This window comes from Chinchilla lanigera, unplaced genomic scaffold (assembly GCF_000276665.1).
Source record: "Chinchilla lanigera isolate Chin_1 unplaced genomic scaffold, ChiLan1.0 scaffold00019, whole genome shotgun sequence".
In the NCBI taxonomy this organism is placed as follows: Eukaryota; Metazoa; Chordata; class Mammalia; order Rodentia; family Chinchillidae; genus Chinchilla; species Chinchilla lanigera.
In genome coordinates, this window is record NW_004955420.1 from 14,036,231 (window position 1) to 14,053,383 (window position 17,153).

The following is a 17,153-nucleotide window of genomic DNA, read 5'->3' on the forward strand; positions in this document are numbered from 1 at the left end:
ACAGTGTGGGAGATTTGGATTCTATAAAGAGGGCTCTCTAAGTCGGAGAGATGTTGACAGAATTACCCCAGACAATGTAAGTCAGTCAGCTCCAAGTCTGGCTCCAGCAGGCAGCCAGTTAAATGTTCTCAGGACGTGGAGGGTGGGCTCAGGAAGGTGCAGCCTCTGTAAATGCCAGAGCAGTTTAAGAAGTCTGCAAGGGGGAGCAGCCCGTGGCAGTGGTTAGCTCAGGGTGGCCACATTGTGCCCATGGTCAGGCCTTCTAGTTCACGGCTGAGAGAGTTGCAGTGGGCACCTGACTCAAGGGCAGCCGATGTGGGCTAAAGAGCTTTTATCAGATGGCTTAGTGCAAAATTAACTCAAACCACACAGACGAGCGGTTAGCTGAGCTGGTTAGATTCTCTGTCTTTCTGAATGGCCCATGAGAGACAGGGGAGGCAGGTATCCGAGGAGAAGAACCGCTCGCTTGTGCAGACACACACACAGGGAACTTGGCTCTTACTAAGGTGAGGGCTCAGCACCAGCACCAAGTGCAGCGACGTCTAACTCACGAAGGGCCTCTTGGACTCTGATTGTCCTTCCAGGTACAGAGCTGTCACCCAGGCTCCGTAGGGTCAGGCCGCATGGCCATGCTTGGGTCCCCTGTGATTCTTGCCTAACTCATTGTCCCTGGATTCCTGCAAGAACCTTTGTCACTTGAGATGGCCTGTGTGGATCTCTGTCCCTTACAGCAAAAGCTAGAATGCCACAACCCCACTCACCAGCAGATCACACAGCAGGACACAGGTCCCCAGAGAAGCCCAGGCTGCCCACCGAATTCATTTCCAGCTGAGATTAGAAACCAGGCCACAAGGCGCCTGGTTTGTGGGGAGCAAGGACGAACGCGGGGCCCATGAGCATGGTGTGGAGGGCGGGAGGTAAGATGCAGTGGATCCGAGTCCCTCCAGAATGCCTCACCTGCCAGGGGTGGGTGTTGCTCTTCTCCCCCGCACGCACACAGTTGCCCGCGGCTCCTCCCCTGGCACACCACCCCAGTAACAGGAACCTCCCTGTGGCCCGGCCCACACATGGGCTGTGTGACCACTGTGCGGCTGTTTGTCAGGGACACATCATTCCGGGTGTGGCTGTGCTTGCTCAAGTGCATGTGGGGACCCCATCTCAGCTGAGCCTAGGAGGTTCCAAAACCCTGGGGACCCCGTCATGTGCTTCCTTTCTCTAGTGAGTGATTGGAACTTTAGCTGACAGCTCAGTGGTACTCTCAAAACCTTCCAGGACTCCTCAAGACAAGGCTCACCCCCTTGTAAACCTTTATGCTCTCCTAACAACTTTCTGTTGCCCTCTTCAGGCCTCCCACTCAACAAATGACCCCAACTTTTACTGTATTAGCAAACAGAGGCCAAGAGCATCTAAATCTCTACCTACACTATAAGATTTTGTTTCTTGGGTTCCCTTTCTCTCTCTCTCTTTCTTTCTTTCTTTCTTCTTTCTTTTTTTTTTCTCTTAAGACAGGGTCTCACTATGTAGTTCAGGCTAGCTTTGAACTCACTATATAGCCCAGGCTGGCCTTGAACCCTTGGTGATCCTCCTGGCTCAGCCTTCTGGCATTTTTCCTCCTTCTTTCCCACTCTCTAGAGAATTACCCTAGAGCTGTGGATCCTAGCCATCACTTCTTTTCCTTTTCCTTCAGTGAAATCATAAAGGCCTACAGTGCTGGGGACTATTTCTAAATTCCTGACAGATATTAATCTTTGGCACTGGGAATAAAAAATGGAAATTCTTAGGAAATTACCAGAATTGTAATTTATTTTGAAAACATTTCTCACATTTCTCACATTCTTCATGCTCATTACTCATTACCATAATATCCATAAATTTTTCATTAATAAATATTAGGTTTTGTAGCCTTTGCAGAATATCTGTTCTTGGAATACTCATAAAGCATTTATACTTCCGTAGTATTTGTCAAGAACTGATGCAGTAGCAAACGTGCAGACACCGGAAGCCACCCGTTATCAGGGTGGGAGGAATTCAAGCAACAGTGCTGAGTCTCCAAGAAAGGCTAAGGGCACCTCCCAGAATCATCTGGAATTGGTCAGTTTAGGAGCTTTGCTTCCCAAACTTGCCCATTCTCCAAATCTCACTCATGGAATTTGTGTGACATTTACAGCACACATAAAGATATGAATGTTGACAGTGTTAGGAGCAATGGCTCCACATCAGCAATAAAAAGCACAAGCCAGTTGCAGGTTACTTATAACAAGGCCACAAGGGAAGCTGCCAGTGACCCTGTGGTCACCTCTCTCCTACCCACTCCTGTCCCAGCTCCCAGAAATATTGACCTGAGCTTTCAGCTCCAAGCGACAATGTTTCTCCCACCCCTTGCTTTGCTTGACACCAGTAGGTGCCTTTGTTTCACCAGCGATGTCTTCAAAGCTCACAGAATTCTAGGACATTTTTCTGTTTTCTCAGTTTCTGGATTTTTCTTTGTGTTTGGAATTTGGAAGACAAATTTCCCAGGGAGTTCAGGAAAGAAACTCCTGCATCGAAACAGTAATATTAGGTATGGGTTGGTGCTGCAGTTGTGATGAAGGGGCAGTGTGGAGACTTGGACTTGGAATCTTCCTAGCTGTGTGAATTTGCACAAACTGCTTAAGGCCTCTGAGCCTAGTTTTCTATTCAGCAATCTTACTCATTGCCGTGTTGAGGTAAATGTGTTGTCTTGAGTTTTTAAAACTTTTAGTTCCATCTCTTGTAGCTACTAAGACACAAATCCTGATGAAGAAATGCATGATCTAGTGCTATCCAAGAATAATTATGGGAGGGGCATGTGGAAGTCGAAATTTTCTGGTAGTTATATTAAAGAAAGTCATAAACTGATTAAATGAATTTTAATAATACATTTCACCTAATTTGTCCAAAATGCGTGTATCATCATTTCACAAGCTCTCAATACAAGAAAATTAATGAGATATTTTATGCTTTTCTTGGTACCAAGTCATCAAAATCCAGTATGCATTTTACACTTACAGCACATCTAATTTGGACTCTAAATTGTCACTGGAAATAGTTGATCTACATTAAGATTTCATGAAATTTATGGAGATTCGCATGCTTAAATTATTTCAAGAAAGCCAAAATGTTTCTCAGTAATGGAAGTGAATATTGAGAGCTATTTTTCTATAATACTCATATTCATAACTTATTCTAAAGAATCAATTTGAAGCATATATATATTAATTGGAAAAATTACTTCTGTTCAAGTTAGAAATTGTCCCTAACTCCTAAGTCCACTTAGTATTATTAGCCTAGAATTCAGACATCTTGTGTAAGTTGAAAAGGAACTCTAAATTTGTCAATATTAACAAGCTGTACATCAGATTTTCTTGCTTTTACAGTATATCTGAGTATGCTATAGCTTCTATTAAAATCTTCTGCATATTGATTTTACGTGAGAAAATGTATGCAATCATTATTACAGATTTTTATTATGAAAAGTTTCAATCTCATTATCAGCCACCTTGCTTGTCTAGGTAGGATGCAAGCAAGCTTTTAGCCCATTTATGTTGGAAGGTGATAATGCCATATTTTCTCTTTGGTTATTTAGTATTTAGCAAGTATTTCTTTTACTTCAAGACAATTTGAATTGAAGTTAGTACTATAAACCTTTGCAATATTCACTCACCCTTCAACCAGTGAGCACTGGCAAACAACAGAAGATCACTAAAGTCATTGTCTTTTTTCTAACATTTTCTTAAACTGGCAATAATTTATACACTTGTATGTGTGTACCCAATGAACAGAACAACTATATTTGTGGCACTTTACATGGGGTCTTGTTTAGAAAGCTAGGAAAAAAAATTTTTTTTTCGTTTTTTTGTTTCTTTGAGACAGGGTCTTGCCATGTGGTCTGGGCTGGCCTTGAACTTGTTTGATCCTCCTGCCCCAGCCTCCCAAGTACTGGGATTATAGTAAAAGGTGAAAAATTTATACAATTTGAAGAGAAACCAGAGTATTTGTACTGGGATTATAGGTGTGCGCTACTATGCCCAGCAAAAAAAAAAAAAAAAAAAAAAATTCATAAAAGAAAACATCGTCTTCTTGTTTTTAAATTTCAATCTCAATCAAAATCTAGATTTTTAATCTAACATATTTGGGACTAAATCATTATGATAGAAACTAATTTTTTACATCTAGTTGAAATTCTTACTTGACAGACACAAATGATTGAAAAAAATCTGTGCCACAGGTTGATTTTCTAGCTTCTGAGTGGGCATTTCTTTAAAAATTTGGAAGCCTTTAGAGACAAAGTATACAGCAAATATGAGAGTGTATCTTTCATATTATATGACTCCTCCAAAGCTAAAGAAAAGTACTTGCGAAGTATGGAGAAGCCAAGGGCAAGAGAAGCAGGTGCGGCAGCCCTAGGGGAGAGAGTAAGGTCCCATCTCTGCTCTGCTGCCCAGCTGGGTCCCCAGCCCATAGTCTGCTGCCTGCTCGAGACAGAGGTCAGATCTTCCCCAGCCAGCCCACCAGCTCTCACTGCCCAGAAACAGGCCACGGACACACCAGAAAGATGCTCCCCCTCCTACCTACGTGTATCCCTTCATCTAGTCATCCGGCACCCCAGGCTGACTATCACATTGCCTCACCCAAGGCTTGTCCCCAGGGTCCTGAAATTCCAGAGGGACATGTTTGACGTGATCTGGGCTAACCCACTTGGATGGGCCCCTGAAGTCTAGAAATGTCTGTCTGTCTAAGAAACTGTCTTACACAATTCCTTTGATGACTTCGTCTCCATTTTCTTTCTGGAACTCTGATTCTTTGGATGTGGTGTCTCCACATCTTTTCCTCCAGTATGTCAAAAAATATTTTCTTCCTTATTTTTCCAGTCCTGTGCTCTTTGCTTTACTTTCTGGAAGATTTCTTCACCTTAGCTTTCTAATCTTATGCAGTTTTTTACTTCTCTTTTCATGGTTTTAATTTACAAGGGTTTTTATTCTGTTTTATAGTATATTCCTGTTTCATAGTTAAACATTTTATTTCTGTGAAGCTATTAATGATAGTTCTTTTATAAATGTTTTCTTCTCTTTGCATAATCTCTGCTACCCAAGTTACTTTTTCCTTTCTTGTGGGCTTGTATACACAAGGGTCTTCTTGCCAAGGGCTGGCGACCCTCGGCTGGCTATTTAAAAGGGGCCTTAATGACTGCTAGGTGTGAATGGGTCATGTTTCATGTGCTGGAAACAAATTATATATTGATGGTATTAGAGGCAAGCCCTTTGGAAGACAATTTGACTTACATAAGGTCACCGGGTGGAACCCCATGATGGAACCAGTGGCTTTAGGAGAAGAGAAAGACAGACTTGAGATGACAAACGCCTACTCTGTCTCACCATGTGACACCTACCACTGTGTCACTCTGCAGCACATAAGGCCCTCACCAGGTGCCAGCACCATACTCTTGGACTTGCCGGCTTCCCAGAACCGTAAGCTAAATAACTTCTCTTCTCGCTGGGTGCAGTGGTGCACAACTGTAACCTTACCACTCTGGGAGGCTGAGACAGAAGGATTGCAAGTTAGAGCCCAACCTGGGCAGTTTAGTGGCCTGGTGAGATATTGTCTCAAAATAAAAAAAATTTAAAGGACTAAGGATATAGCTCAGTGTAAAGGCCCTGGGTTCAAAAGAAAAAAGAAATACAAACCCACACCTCTTGTTGTGGCTTGAGGTTTTTGCAAGGGAGAACAATAGAACACAGGACACATATTTTATAAGATTATTTACAGTAATCACCCACTGAATCATATACAAGAGTGCGGGAAATCTGTCCACACACTGAAGACCAAAGAATCCAGCTGAGGGCCTGGATCCCACAACAATGTCCTGTATGAGTGCAGCTGAAGACCTAGAGCTCATAACAATGTCTCATGCAGGCCTGTTTCACGGATCTGTGCTGAGAAGGCCCAAAGGTCAGTGGTGGAATCTAGAAAGTCTGTGCCAGCAGGATGAAGGATCTGTGCTAGCAGGCTGAGGGATCTGCACTGGAGCCAGGAAGCAGCACTCAAAAGAAGAACCAGAGCTCCCCCGAAAAGTACCACAGCCATCCTCAGCAACAGTGAGGTCCCGAGCTCCTCTGATGATCAGGACAGCAGAGTTCCCATCAGGAAAGCCAACACAACAAGCCTCTCCAGGAGACTGAGCTGTGCACGTTTTTCCCCTCTGGAGCCAGGAAGCGATGGCCAGAGGGAAGACCAGAGCTCCCCCAAAGAGAACTGAGGCCATTCAACAGTTCCTTGCATCTTCTCTCAGCTTCCAACAGGCTCCCAACAGCTTCTACCAGCTCCCAACAGCCTTCCTCAGTTCCCAACCAGAGTCTCAACCAAAGAAAACTTACATTCTATTCAGGTAAGGGAATTAGTGCATTCCTGTTTGTACAAAGGATAGCTATAACATGTTAGGCACAATTATATGCCTGTCTTTGTATCTGGAGATTGGTTTAAGGAAATATGTACGGTTATCAAGTTGATCAGGAGTGGATTGAAAACTCGTGGTCAATTTATAACCCCCAGCTGAACTGAGTAAGCATGGTGCTGGGTGTGGGAGGCCCACCTGAGGATTGTTGCCAGCAGTGTAAGAGGCAGAACTGGAGAAGAAGAGGCTAGGCTGTTGGGAGCTGGTAGAAGCTGTTGGAAGCCTGTTTGAAGTGGAGAGAAGCTGCAAGGAGCTGTTGGTTTTCTTGGAGGAGCTTGTCTTACTGGCTTTCCTGATGAAACTGGCTGTTTTCATCCTCCAAGGAGCTTGGGACCTTGTCGCTGAGAATGGCCTCAGTTCTCTTTGGGGAAGCTCTGGTCCTCACTCTGAGCATCGCTTCCTGGCTCCAGAAGGGAAAAACATGCACAGCTCAGTCTCCTGGAGAAGCTTATTGTGTTGGCTTTCCTGATGGGATCTCAGCTGTCCTGATCATCAGAGGAGCTCGGGACCTCACTGTTGCTGAGGATGGCTGTGGTACCTTTCCGGGGAGCTCTGGTTCTTATCTTGAGCGTTGCTTCCTGGCTCCAGTGCAGATCCCTCAGCCTGCTAGCACAGATCCTTCATCCTGCTGGCACAGACTTTCTAGATTCCACCACTGACCTTTGGGCCTTCCCAGAGCAGATCCATGAAACAGGCCTGCATGAGATATTGTTATGGGCTCTAGGCCTCCAGTTGGACTCGTGGGAGACATTGTTATGAGCTCTAGGTCTTCAGCTGAACTCATGCAGGACATTATTGTGGGATCCAGGCCCTCAGCTGGATTCTTTGGTCTTTAGTGTGTGGACAGATTTCCCGCACTCTTATATATGATTCAGTGGATGATTACTGTAAATAATCTTATATGTGTCCTGTATTCTATTGTTCCCACTTGCAAAAACCCCAAATCATGACATCTCTATCTTTATAAATTACTTGGTCTGTGGTGTTTAGTTATGGTAACAGAAAATAGACCAAGATAACAACTAACCAGGAGCTCTGGAAACAAGGGCCTCATCAACTGTTGTTTTCATTGTAGGGTGATCTGGCCACAGACCTCTAATATCATAGACTTTTATTGTTCCCTGGGCTGCTGTTCAGCTACTGCAAGGAATACTTTTTTATCTCCTTCTTGAAGGATATAACCTTCAGGTTTCCAGTATTTAGAGGCTGGTGATCTCAGCATACAGCCTGTGAACTTCTACTTTCTTGGTTTGTTTTCTGGATGATGACCTTACCATTGATATCACCTATTTTCCTTTTTGTATCAGGGCCTTGTGCATGCTGGTTGTATTAGTCACTTCCTGTCATTGGGACAAAATACCCAATGCCTGCCACTTAAAGGGAGAGAGGCTGAAGTTGGCTCACAGTGATAGTCCATGTCTGGCTGGCTCCAAGGGAGCAAGAGCATGGCACAGCAGCAGAGCAGGGGAATGCGGCTCAACCCATGGCAGCCAGGGACAAGAAGGCACCCTTCCAGGTCACTCCTCCGGTGCCCACTTCAAGCCAGTCCCCGCCTCCTAAGAGCACATTCAGCCCTGAGCTCATCCATGGATGACTCCGCTGATGAGCACAGCGCCTCCTTGATCCAATCCCCTTCCACACATTTGGGACTTCTGGGGTCGTTCTAGATCCAAACCATACCACTAGGCCAGTGCTCCTCCGCTGAGCCTGGGCCCCTGTTTTAGTATCCAGTGAGATGCAGCCTGCAAGCGCAGCACCACTGCGGGGAGGAAGGGAGGGAATCGGAGTTCCAGCCTGATTCTCTTTTAACCAGTCCTCATATTTCAGCCCTGCATCACCTGCACTTCCAGAGGTGCCCAGTGCCACCACTTCTTGAACCTTTTGGGAGTTCTTCAGCCTAAGATCAGGATATTCCTTGGCTGTCTCAGAGGTCACTCCTCTTGGGTCTGCCGAGCTGGACACCACTCATCCTGTGCTCTCCAGCTTTTGAAATGCTGGCAAGGACTACTCATCTCCCACTCTGTTTGTCCCTATGCCACTAGGCTTTTTATTTGATTTCTTGCCATTCTTTGTGATATTTACCAATGGAGAGGAGATCCATGTGCTCACTCATCACATCATTTTATCTTTAAGTTCTGATCATTTTTCATTTTTAAAAAAATCCAACAAACAGTGCTTCCAAGTAGCCAGCAGTTCTGTTGCATTTAGAACAATATTCGGTCAGCAAGGCCGTATTTCACAATCTTCAGAAGCTCATTTTTATGGAAAGCAAGGTGACCCTTGAGGTGATAGAAGCAATTCATCATCAGGAGAGACTGTGGGCCTGCTCTTATGATGAAATTTCAGATTTTTATCTTTCTTAAGGTTTGTATTTCCATGGGCTTGCTATCTAGATGAAGAGGCGACATTTATCTCAGAAGTATAACAGGGAATTGGCTGCTGACCCTCTGAGGGGGTCTTGATATTGGCTCCCCAAGAGGATCAGCCTAAGACTGATGGCTTCAGGAATAGCTAGTGAAATTGACTAGACATCTTCTGGAAGATGTTCTCTTTTTTCTTTTCTTTTTTGGCTGGTCTGGGGATCAAATCCAGGGTTTCATGCACATTAAGACATGCTCCACCACGGAGCCACATTCTCAGCCCCTGCTGGGAGACTTTTGGGAGAGACTTTCTTGCTTCTAAAAGAAATGTACAAAAAAAGACACTTCCTCTGCATCTCCTGGTTGTTTTTATATCTAGATGTTACGGTCAGGACTGCTGCAGCCATCTGGCAGGTGACTTAGCTTGCAAACAGAGCTGAAGATGGCACAGAGAAAGGGTAGGGGAAAGTCCTAGGTGACTTCATTGAGCTGCTGACTTGTCGGGCTTGGGTTTTCCCTTCCTCTCCACTCCCAGTTACGGGAACTGATATCTGTCCTTATGCTGAAGCCAATCTGAGCCAGGGCTGTTCCATTATTTACCTCTGAGGCATCCTAACTCCACACACCACCAATGCACAACCACATTCTTAAGCAGGAAAGATTTATTTTTCGAGAATTATGTAGAATGTACAGTAGATCATAAGAACAGGTTCAAGAAGAATGAGTCTAATAGGTATGCAGATATAAATACACATATCACTTGCATGGGGGGGACCCCCATTCCATTGTTCTGCACCTCCCATCCCATCAAACAAAACTCTGCAACTTTTCCCATTTACACAAAACAAAGGAAGCAATTCATTCACTGCCATGAAATAAACCTGCAGGAGTAACTGTAATAGATGATGCTGTTGTTTTTAAAAAGAGCTGGTATCAGTCCTTTTGAGGTTCTTCTTTAAAGAAGACTTGTAATTTATATTACTCCACCAATTATTATTTGAGCTGCAAGGCTAGACGTATCCCCTAAGAGAGAATTTTTAATCTCTTATAATAAGCAGCTTCAGGGGTGATGCATACTGGGGTCAAAAATTAGGTGAGCAAATGCCTTACACAGAATACCTTATTGCATGGTAGTTGACAGTGTAAATTTTGAGGGTCAAGAGATTGGGTTCAAGTACTACTTTGACCACTCACTAGCTGTGTGGCTGTAGATAGATTACTTAACCTCTCTGTGTGCACAATTAACTATCTGTATCATGAGGGTGACAGCAATGCTTACCTCACAGCTCAACGAAAAGACTAAACAAAGAAATAAAGAACACTGTCCCCAGCATCCACTCTGGTGCTCCTGGCCCTTTAGCTTTGTCCCAAGCCCTGACATGTACTTTTGCTCACTTCCGTTCATCTGTTTGCCCTTCCTTTGCAGAGTTCATGACTTCCATCCCGGATTCCTGCCCCCTCTTGGGCCACCTCCTGCTCATTCCAAGTAATGCAGCTCCACCCCGCTTCTGCTCAAAGCCCCTCTGCTGCCAAAGTCACTCAGACAATACTAGAGGATGGTGCCAGGAGAAAGCAGGACTTTTCTTAGTATTAGGAGTTGGGTAGGAGGGCTGGCAGTGTTTGGAGGACTACGAAATCCTTAACAGTCTCTGCCAGGGCCAGCTTTGAGTGCTGACAATGGAAGGGGACAGGAGATAAGACACATGATCATTAACACCCCACTCAGCCTAGGAATATGGGCCTTGCAAGAAGGGAAGGGAGGCTTCTGGGGGCACAGAGGAAAGAGAATTTCTGAGTTCTTAGCAGAACGTATGACATTTGAGCCACTTTCAAAGACAGAGAACTTGGACAGGCAGCGGTAGAGAGCTGTAAGAAAGTGTGTCAAAGGTATATGGTAGCACATACCTTAATCCCAGCAGTTTGAGAGGCTGAGGCAGGAGGATCACAAATTCAAGTGCAGCCCAGGCAACTTAGTGACTTACCAAGATCCTGTCTCAAAATAAAAAGTTAAAAGGGCTGGAAATGTAGCTCAGTGTCAAGATCCTGGGTTCAATCTCTGGTACCAAAAAAAAAAAAAAAAAAAAAAAAGGAAAGTGTGTCAGTCAGCTTTCTGTCACTGTGACAAATACCTGAAATACATCAATTTAGAAATAGGAAAGGTTTATTTTGGCTTGAGGTTTCAGTTTTCATTCCTGGTCACTTGGCCCTGGTGCTTTAGCCTGTGGTGAAGCAGGTACATAATGGTGCAAGAATGTGGAGGAGGAGAGTTACTCACCCAATAGTGGTCAGGAAGCAAACAGAGAGGAAGGGCCAGGGTCCCCAAATCCCCTTTAAGGTCACGCCCCCTGTGATGTCACTTCCTCCCACTCGACTCTACCCCTAGAGGTGGCCCTTCCATAGTATCACAGACTGGCAACCCAGCCTTGAGTGCATGGGCTTTTGGGGGACATTTAAGACCTGAGCCATAACAGAGGGAGAACACGGGCAAAGCCACCACATCCTCTTCTTCCTAGAATATGACGCAACCAGCAAGTGCTATGCATGTGCCAGATCTGCTCGTCGTTCATTCCTTCACCCTTTCCTGCTTTTAGTCCTGGACTTTTCCCACACCATAGAGCCACACACCTTCTCCACTTAGCCTGGGTTTGCTGTGCTCCATGCCTCTGCCTCTCTCTAGCCATCTGTGGGCCGCGCACCCCAAATGCAGGTGTAGACTCTTCTGGCTCTAGGCTCTGTGCACACCCCTTCCCCAGGCTCTTCCCTGCTTCCTTCCTGCCTATTAGGAGAGAGGGGGAGGCTTGGTCATCCTCAAGGTTCAGCTCAGGGACTGCCTCCTAGCAGGAGAATAAGAGGAAGTGAGCTTGAGCGAACACCCCTCCTCTGTGTGGCCACCCCCTTCCTTATTTAACTGTCCACCCTTGCAGCGAGGTTGTCACATGTGCTCTGTGGCACCAGCCTCTTGTCCCCCCTAAGTGTCCAGCCACACCACTCCTGTCTGAGGCACCCATCTGCAGAACTCAGACCACCGTGGGGCCCTCTGTCCCTGCAGGATTTGGCCATTTAAGGTGCCCAGCCGGCCCCTTCCTGAGGATGTGCTCTGGTGACTCAGGAGAATAATCCAGATCTACTTGCCAAAATCAAACAATAGCAGCAACATTTTAATTGTCTCCCAGGAGTGGTGGACATCACTGCCTCCAGAGGGAGGGAAGGGGCGCCCAGCTGCATCCTACAAACGGCCTCCCTTCCTCTCCGGTGGGGGGCGGGGCGGGCAGGGTGAGCCAAGGTGTGAGGGAAAGGTGATGTTGTTTTTTCACCATCAGAGAATGGAAAGCACACTGTGACCCTCTGAGCCCGGGGCTTCTGGTGTCCGAAGTGAGGGCCTTGTGCTCTGCAACCCCCAAGTCTCCCTGCTGAGCAGCAGGCCCAGAGCCCTAAGCATGGCAGAGCCCTGTACCACCCTGAAGTCCCGCTGTCCCTGGCTGCATGAGTTGAATCTGAGAACTACAACCATGGAGCCCCGGGGAGGAGGAGTGAGTCTTCCCACTTCATTCTCATCGGATGTAACCAAAGCTGCCCTTCCATCCTGACCTCTGCCAGCTTAACCTCTCTTGTGGGCTAATTATTATTATTTTTTTTTTTTTGGGCTAATTATTTTTAATCATGGGAAACTCAGAACAAGAATTGGGATTTCCAGAAAAAGAGGTTCCAGCTACATCTCCATCCATGTCCGGGACATTTCACAAGACATCGGGGAATGCGAGGATGGCTGGAAGAGCCACTGTGACCAGGGCCAAGATGGTATGCTAGTGGCCTCTTCCAGGTCAGCACTTGCAGGGTCAGCCCCCACCTCTCTCACTCCTCCTGGGACCCTGTGTGAGCCTCAGGCTCAGTGTGCTTTAGACTGTACTTGCTGTCACTCCCCCCACAAACCCACTCTTCCTCCTGCTCGCCCAACTTCAGCGGCACCACACAGATCGTGTACATCTTACTTTCCACCCCTGGACACCACAGCCGACACTCACAACTTAAAGGAGGAAAGTTTATTTTGGCTGGTGGTTTTTAGAGGATTTAGCTCAAGGCAGAAAGGGCATGGAAGAAGGGTCTGGCGGAAGGAAGCTGCTCATAGCATGGAGGCCAGGAATTGGAGAGAGAGGGGAGACACTGGGGAGGGAGATACACCCCTTTGGGTCCCCCTCCCAGTGACTCTCCTGACCCTCCCTCCTAAGAGCACATTTGGCTATGAACCAATGAGTGCAGCGTCCCCCACCCCCGTGATCCAATCATCTTCCGACAGCCCCGCCTCTGAACACATGAGTTTTTGTGGGGCCATTCTAGATCTAAAGCATGACACTCGCTGTCTTCTACCTTGTCCATCCTGGCCTCTGAACCCTTCTCCTATTTGGAGGAAATTCTAGTGAGTATGAGTTTGGAGGGGGCAGACAGTCCCAGGGCCGCCCCCAGTGATGGGACAGGGCACATGATACAGGTGTGGACATTCAGACTACACCAATGGTGACACAAGGTCTGGAGCTTCTCTACAGCAGTGTGGAGGTGGCAGGTGCCACCTGCCTCCAGTGGCAGGGATGCTTTGGCTGTCGTGGTTGATGCTGTTCCGGCCTTTTCGTGGTTCCTGTGTTCTGAGTTTGATTCCCCAGCCTTCCTGTGAGTCTAGTGAGCTCTAATAAATAAACACTGAATCGGTTCCTTTCCTTGAGATTCAGTCAACTTCGTTGTTTGCAGCTGGGTCCTGGCTGATCCCCTCATCTCTGCCCCCACGAGGTCAACAAGCTGGAAATTCTTTGTGATGCACATCACTGTCACTCAGGTCCAGTCGTCCTGCCCCAGTGTCACCCCTGTCACCCCACTACTGTCCCAAGCCTCTCTATCCTTGCCTACTCCTGTTGTCCCCATGTCCATGGCTCCTTTGGCCTCTGGGCTCTTTTTCACCAGGACCACCAAACCTCAAGATCCAGGATCAGGCTGTGCTGAGAGTCTGGGGCAGAGGAGAAAAAGGAGAAATCAAAATACTCAGCGGCACTGAGTGTGGCGGGAAGAGAGAAAGCAGATGTGCAAAACACAGGTGTGGCTCAGGTGCCGCCGCGTGTGCCAGAGGCCCCGAGACTGTGAGAGTTTCTCCCACTTCGTGCTACTCTGCCTTATTTTCTAAAATCACATTAAAGAACACATATTGATTACCCTTTAAATGGAAATAAATTAACTTAAGAAGATGTAGTTTTATCTTGCTTTTATGTAGCCAAGTTCCCTAAGGATGCATTAATTGATTTAAAATCCAAATCAGCCTAATGCACTTGGGCACATTGCCCAGTGGAAATTAGTGATGACGCCTTTTAAGGAACGGAATAGTGCCAGCTTCTACTGCTGCACATTTTCTCACTGCAGATGAAATCAGCACACTTGTGGGTAGATGAGATCCAGTAGCACCAAGCTGTTTGTGTAATCTAGTACTTGGGAGGCTGAGGCAGGTGGATTACCATGAACTGAAGGCCAGCCTGAACTATACAACAAGGCCCTGTCTCAAATAACAAACAACAACAACAAAGTCTGTGTCCAAGCCTGGCATGGTGGCACATGCCTATAATCCCAGCACTCAGGAGACTGAGTCAGGAGGATCACTGTGAGTTTGAGGGCAGCCTGAACTACATAGCGAGACCCTGTCTCAAAAAAAAAAGGAAAAGTCTGTGTCCAGTGCTCCCTCCCCAGGGTCACCATCTATGATTGCCAAGAAATAAAAATACAGGACATCCAGTTAAATCTGTACTCAGATTGGCAACAAGTAATACATGTGTAAATATATCCAGTTCAATATTTGGAATACTTGGGACTTGCTTATCCTTACTTTCAACTTAACTGGGTGTTTGCTTTGTCTGGTAACCCTATCACCCCACTCCCACCCTAGCCAGTTGTCCTGTGCCCCTCACCAGGGCCCGGTCCCTGTGCAGGACCCACAAGCCCCCTTTCCAAGTGCCCTTCTACGAAGAGCATTCAGGAGGCATCTGTCTGCAGCCGGCTGTCCTCAGGAGGGGAATGCAATTCACCCTCCCTCGCCGGCACTGACCACATCAAGGACAGTGTGTACTAAGGAGGACACAGGACAGGAGGACACAGTTGCAGCCCTGAGGATCTCAGATGACAGGAGGGGAAGAGAAGCTTCTCAAATCACTGTCCTACAAGGTGGAAGATGAAAATACCTAGCTGCTGGGGCGTGCAGGAGGAAAAACTTACTTTTAACTGGCAGGTGGAAGTCTTGGGGTGCCACGGAGTGTTGGCACTCACAGTTGACCAGATTTGTGATGAGCCTGTGAAACAGGTGTCCGATGACCTCCGTCTCTGAGAAGTCACCGTACAGCTGGGATGAGGTCACCACGAAGCACCAGGTGTGCCTGTAGCCCAACCTCATGCAGTTGGCCCGAAGATGAATCTTTCCAGCCACCCTTAACCTAGAAGTGAGGGTGGAAGACTGCATGAGGAACTTTCAGGAAGGGGCGGCCAGGTGGGGAGACCAGGGCCAACCCCAGGGATGAAAAGCATGTGTGATTGCGGAAGTCTCCTGTGGACAGACTGTAGGGCTGTAGAACAAATGTCTCTGGGTAGATTAAGGCAGGGCGATGGAGCATCTAGGGTCCCAGGGAGCTTGCACTTCTGCTTGGAGGCCAGCTGGGGCCACCTGCTGTCCCTGGGGACAGAGGGCACCCTTGTGCTCAGGAGGAGGTGCCGACCATGTTTTGGGTAAATATTTAGCCACCTGAGGTTTTGGAGCCGAGAACATTTCAGAGCCTGCTTTCTGCCTGGAATTCAGGAGAAGTCATCTGGCGCATTGCTTCTCGGTCAACCCAAGTGAGCATTTTCCAGCCTTGCAAACACCCATCGTGGCAGTGGCTGAGCCCAGCCCTGATAATGTCCGGAAGGTGGCCGGAGAAGAAAGCCACCAGCTCCGGCAGCCTGTTTGCTGAGGGATGTCCGCCAGGGACGGGCGGCTGGATTCTTTGGCCTGCGATCGCACCACGGGGACTGTTCCACAGGCGGCCGTGCACCCAGGGCAGCCCAGTCCGAGGGCCCTAGAGACAGAAAAGCTGAGGTGGTTAATTAATGCTCTGGGCTCCAGCTGCCTGCAAGCCGCTCTATTAGCAGGGTCAGCTCCCTGCACACAGCGGAAGGGGTAGCTGTCAGGGAATATTTTTGAGAAATTAAACTGACAGTGCTAAGTGGGTACACATACAGGAGCATGCCAGCCTGCTCTCTCTCCTCCTGCTGCTTGACATCGCCCGCTTCCAGGGAATAATGCATGAGAGCACATCTGCGCCTCTCCAGGAACTTAATGAAGGCTGGCTGCTGCATGAGCCAGCCTGCCCTCGTGTCAGCCCCTCGGGGGTCTGCCGCCCTGTGGGATCTGTCCTTTGACTGCCCTGGACCCTGGGAGATAAGGAAGGTGACACCACCTGGGAGGTGGAGGCTAAGGCCAGGGCTTTGGGGCTCATGCTAGCTGGCCCAGATCTTTCCTGGCCTCAGCTGTGACCCCTCCAGCCACTGTCACTAGGTCTGGGAGGCCCAGACTCTCTGTGACCTGACCTTGTTTTCATCAGACATTAGGAACGGCTGGAAAGGCCCAACCTTGAAAGTCCCTTCCTGGCCCACTGCCCACTGCCCACTGCTCACCTGGAGGGCTGAGCTGGAAACCACAGGAAGGGGTGGGGCTGGCTTGGCTGAGAGCTGGAAACTCTCAGGAAAGCAGGAAACTCATGCTCTGTTCAGGATATCTAATGCCTAGGAGCCAGGGCATTAGATACATAAGAGTCCAAACCTGTGAATGGCAAAGGATTTTTTATTTCTGCTAAGCTTTAAAACTTTTACTCTGAAGCACAGCCCTACCAAGGAAGAACAATATCTCTTCTTATGAATTCTTACAAACATAATAATGCTCATAGCAAGGAATCAAAATAATACAGGAGAGTAAAAAATTGAAAAGTAAAGGCCCCCTTGACCCACCCATCCTGACCCCAGAAGTCCACTTTCCAGAGATAAACTGTTAGCAGTGTGTTGGGGCAATTAGGTTTCAAAGAAGAAAATTTCAGTGCTGAAACCCTAGAACGTGAAGAGATGCTGCATGGTGCATTTGGGACGGGGAGGGAGAGTTCCTGTGTGTGCGTGCGCATGCATGTGCATGTGCGTGCGCGTGCATGGGCGTGTGTGCGCGGGCGCACATGGGCAAGCCTAAGCCCTGGTTTCCTGACCTCCAGGGTTGAGATTCTAGCTCCTGTGCTCCTGGCAAGCTGGATAAGTTACTCAACGTCTTGGTCCCTCGACTC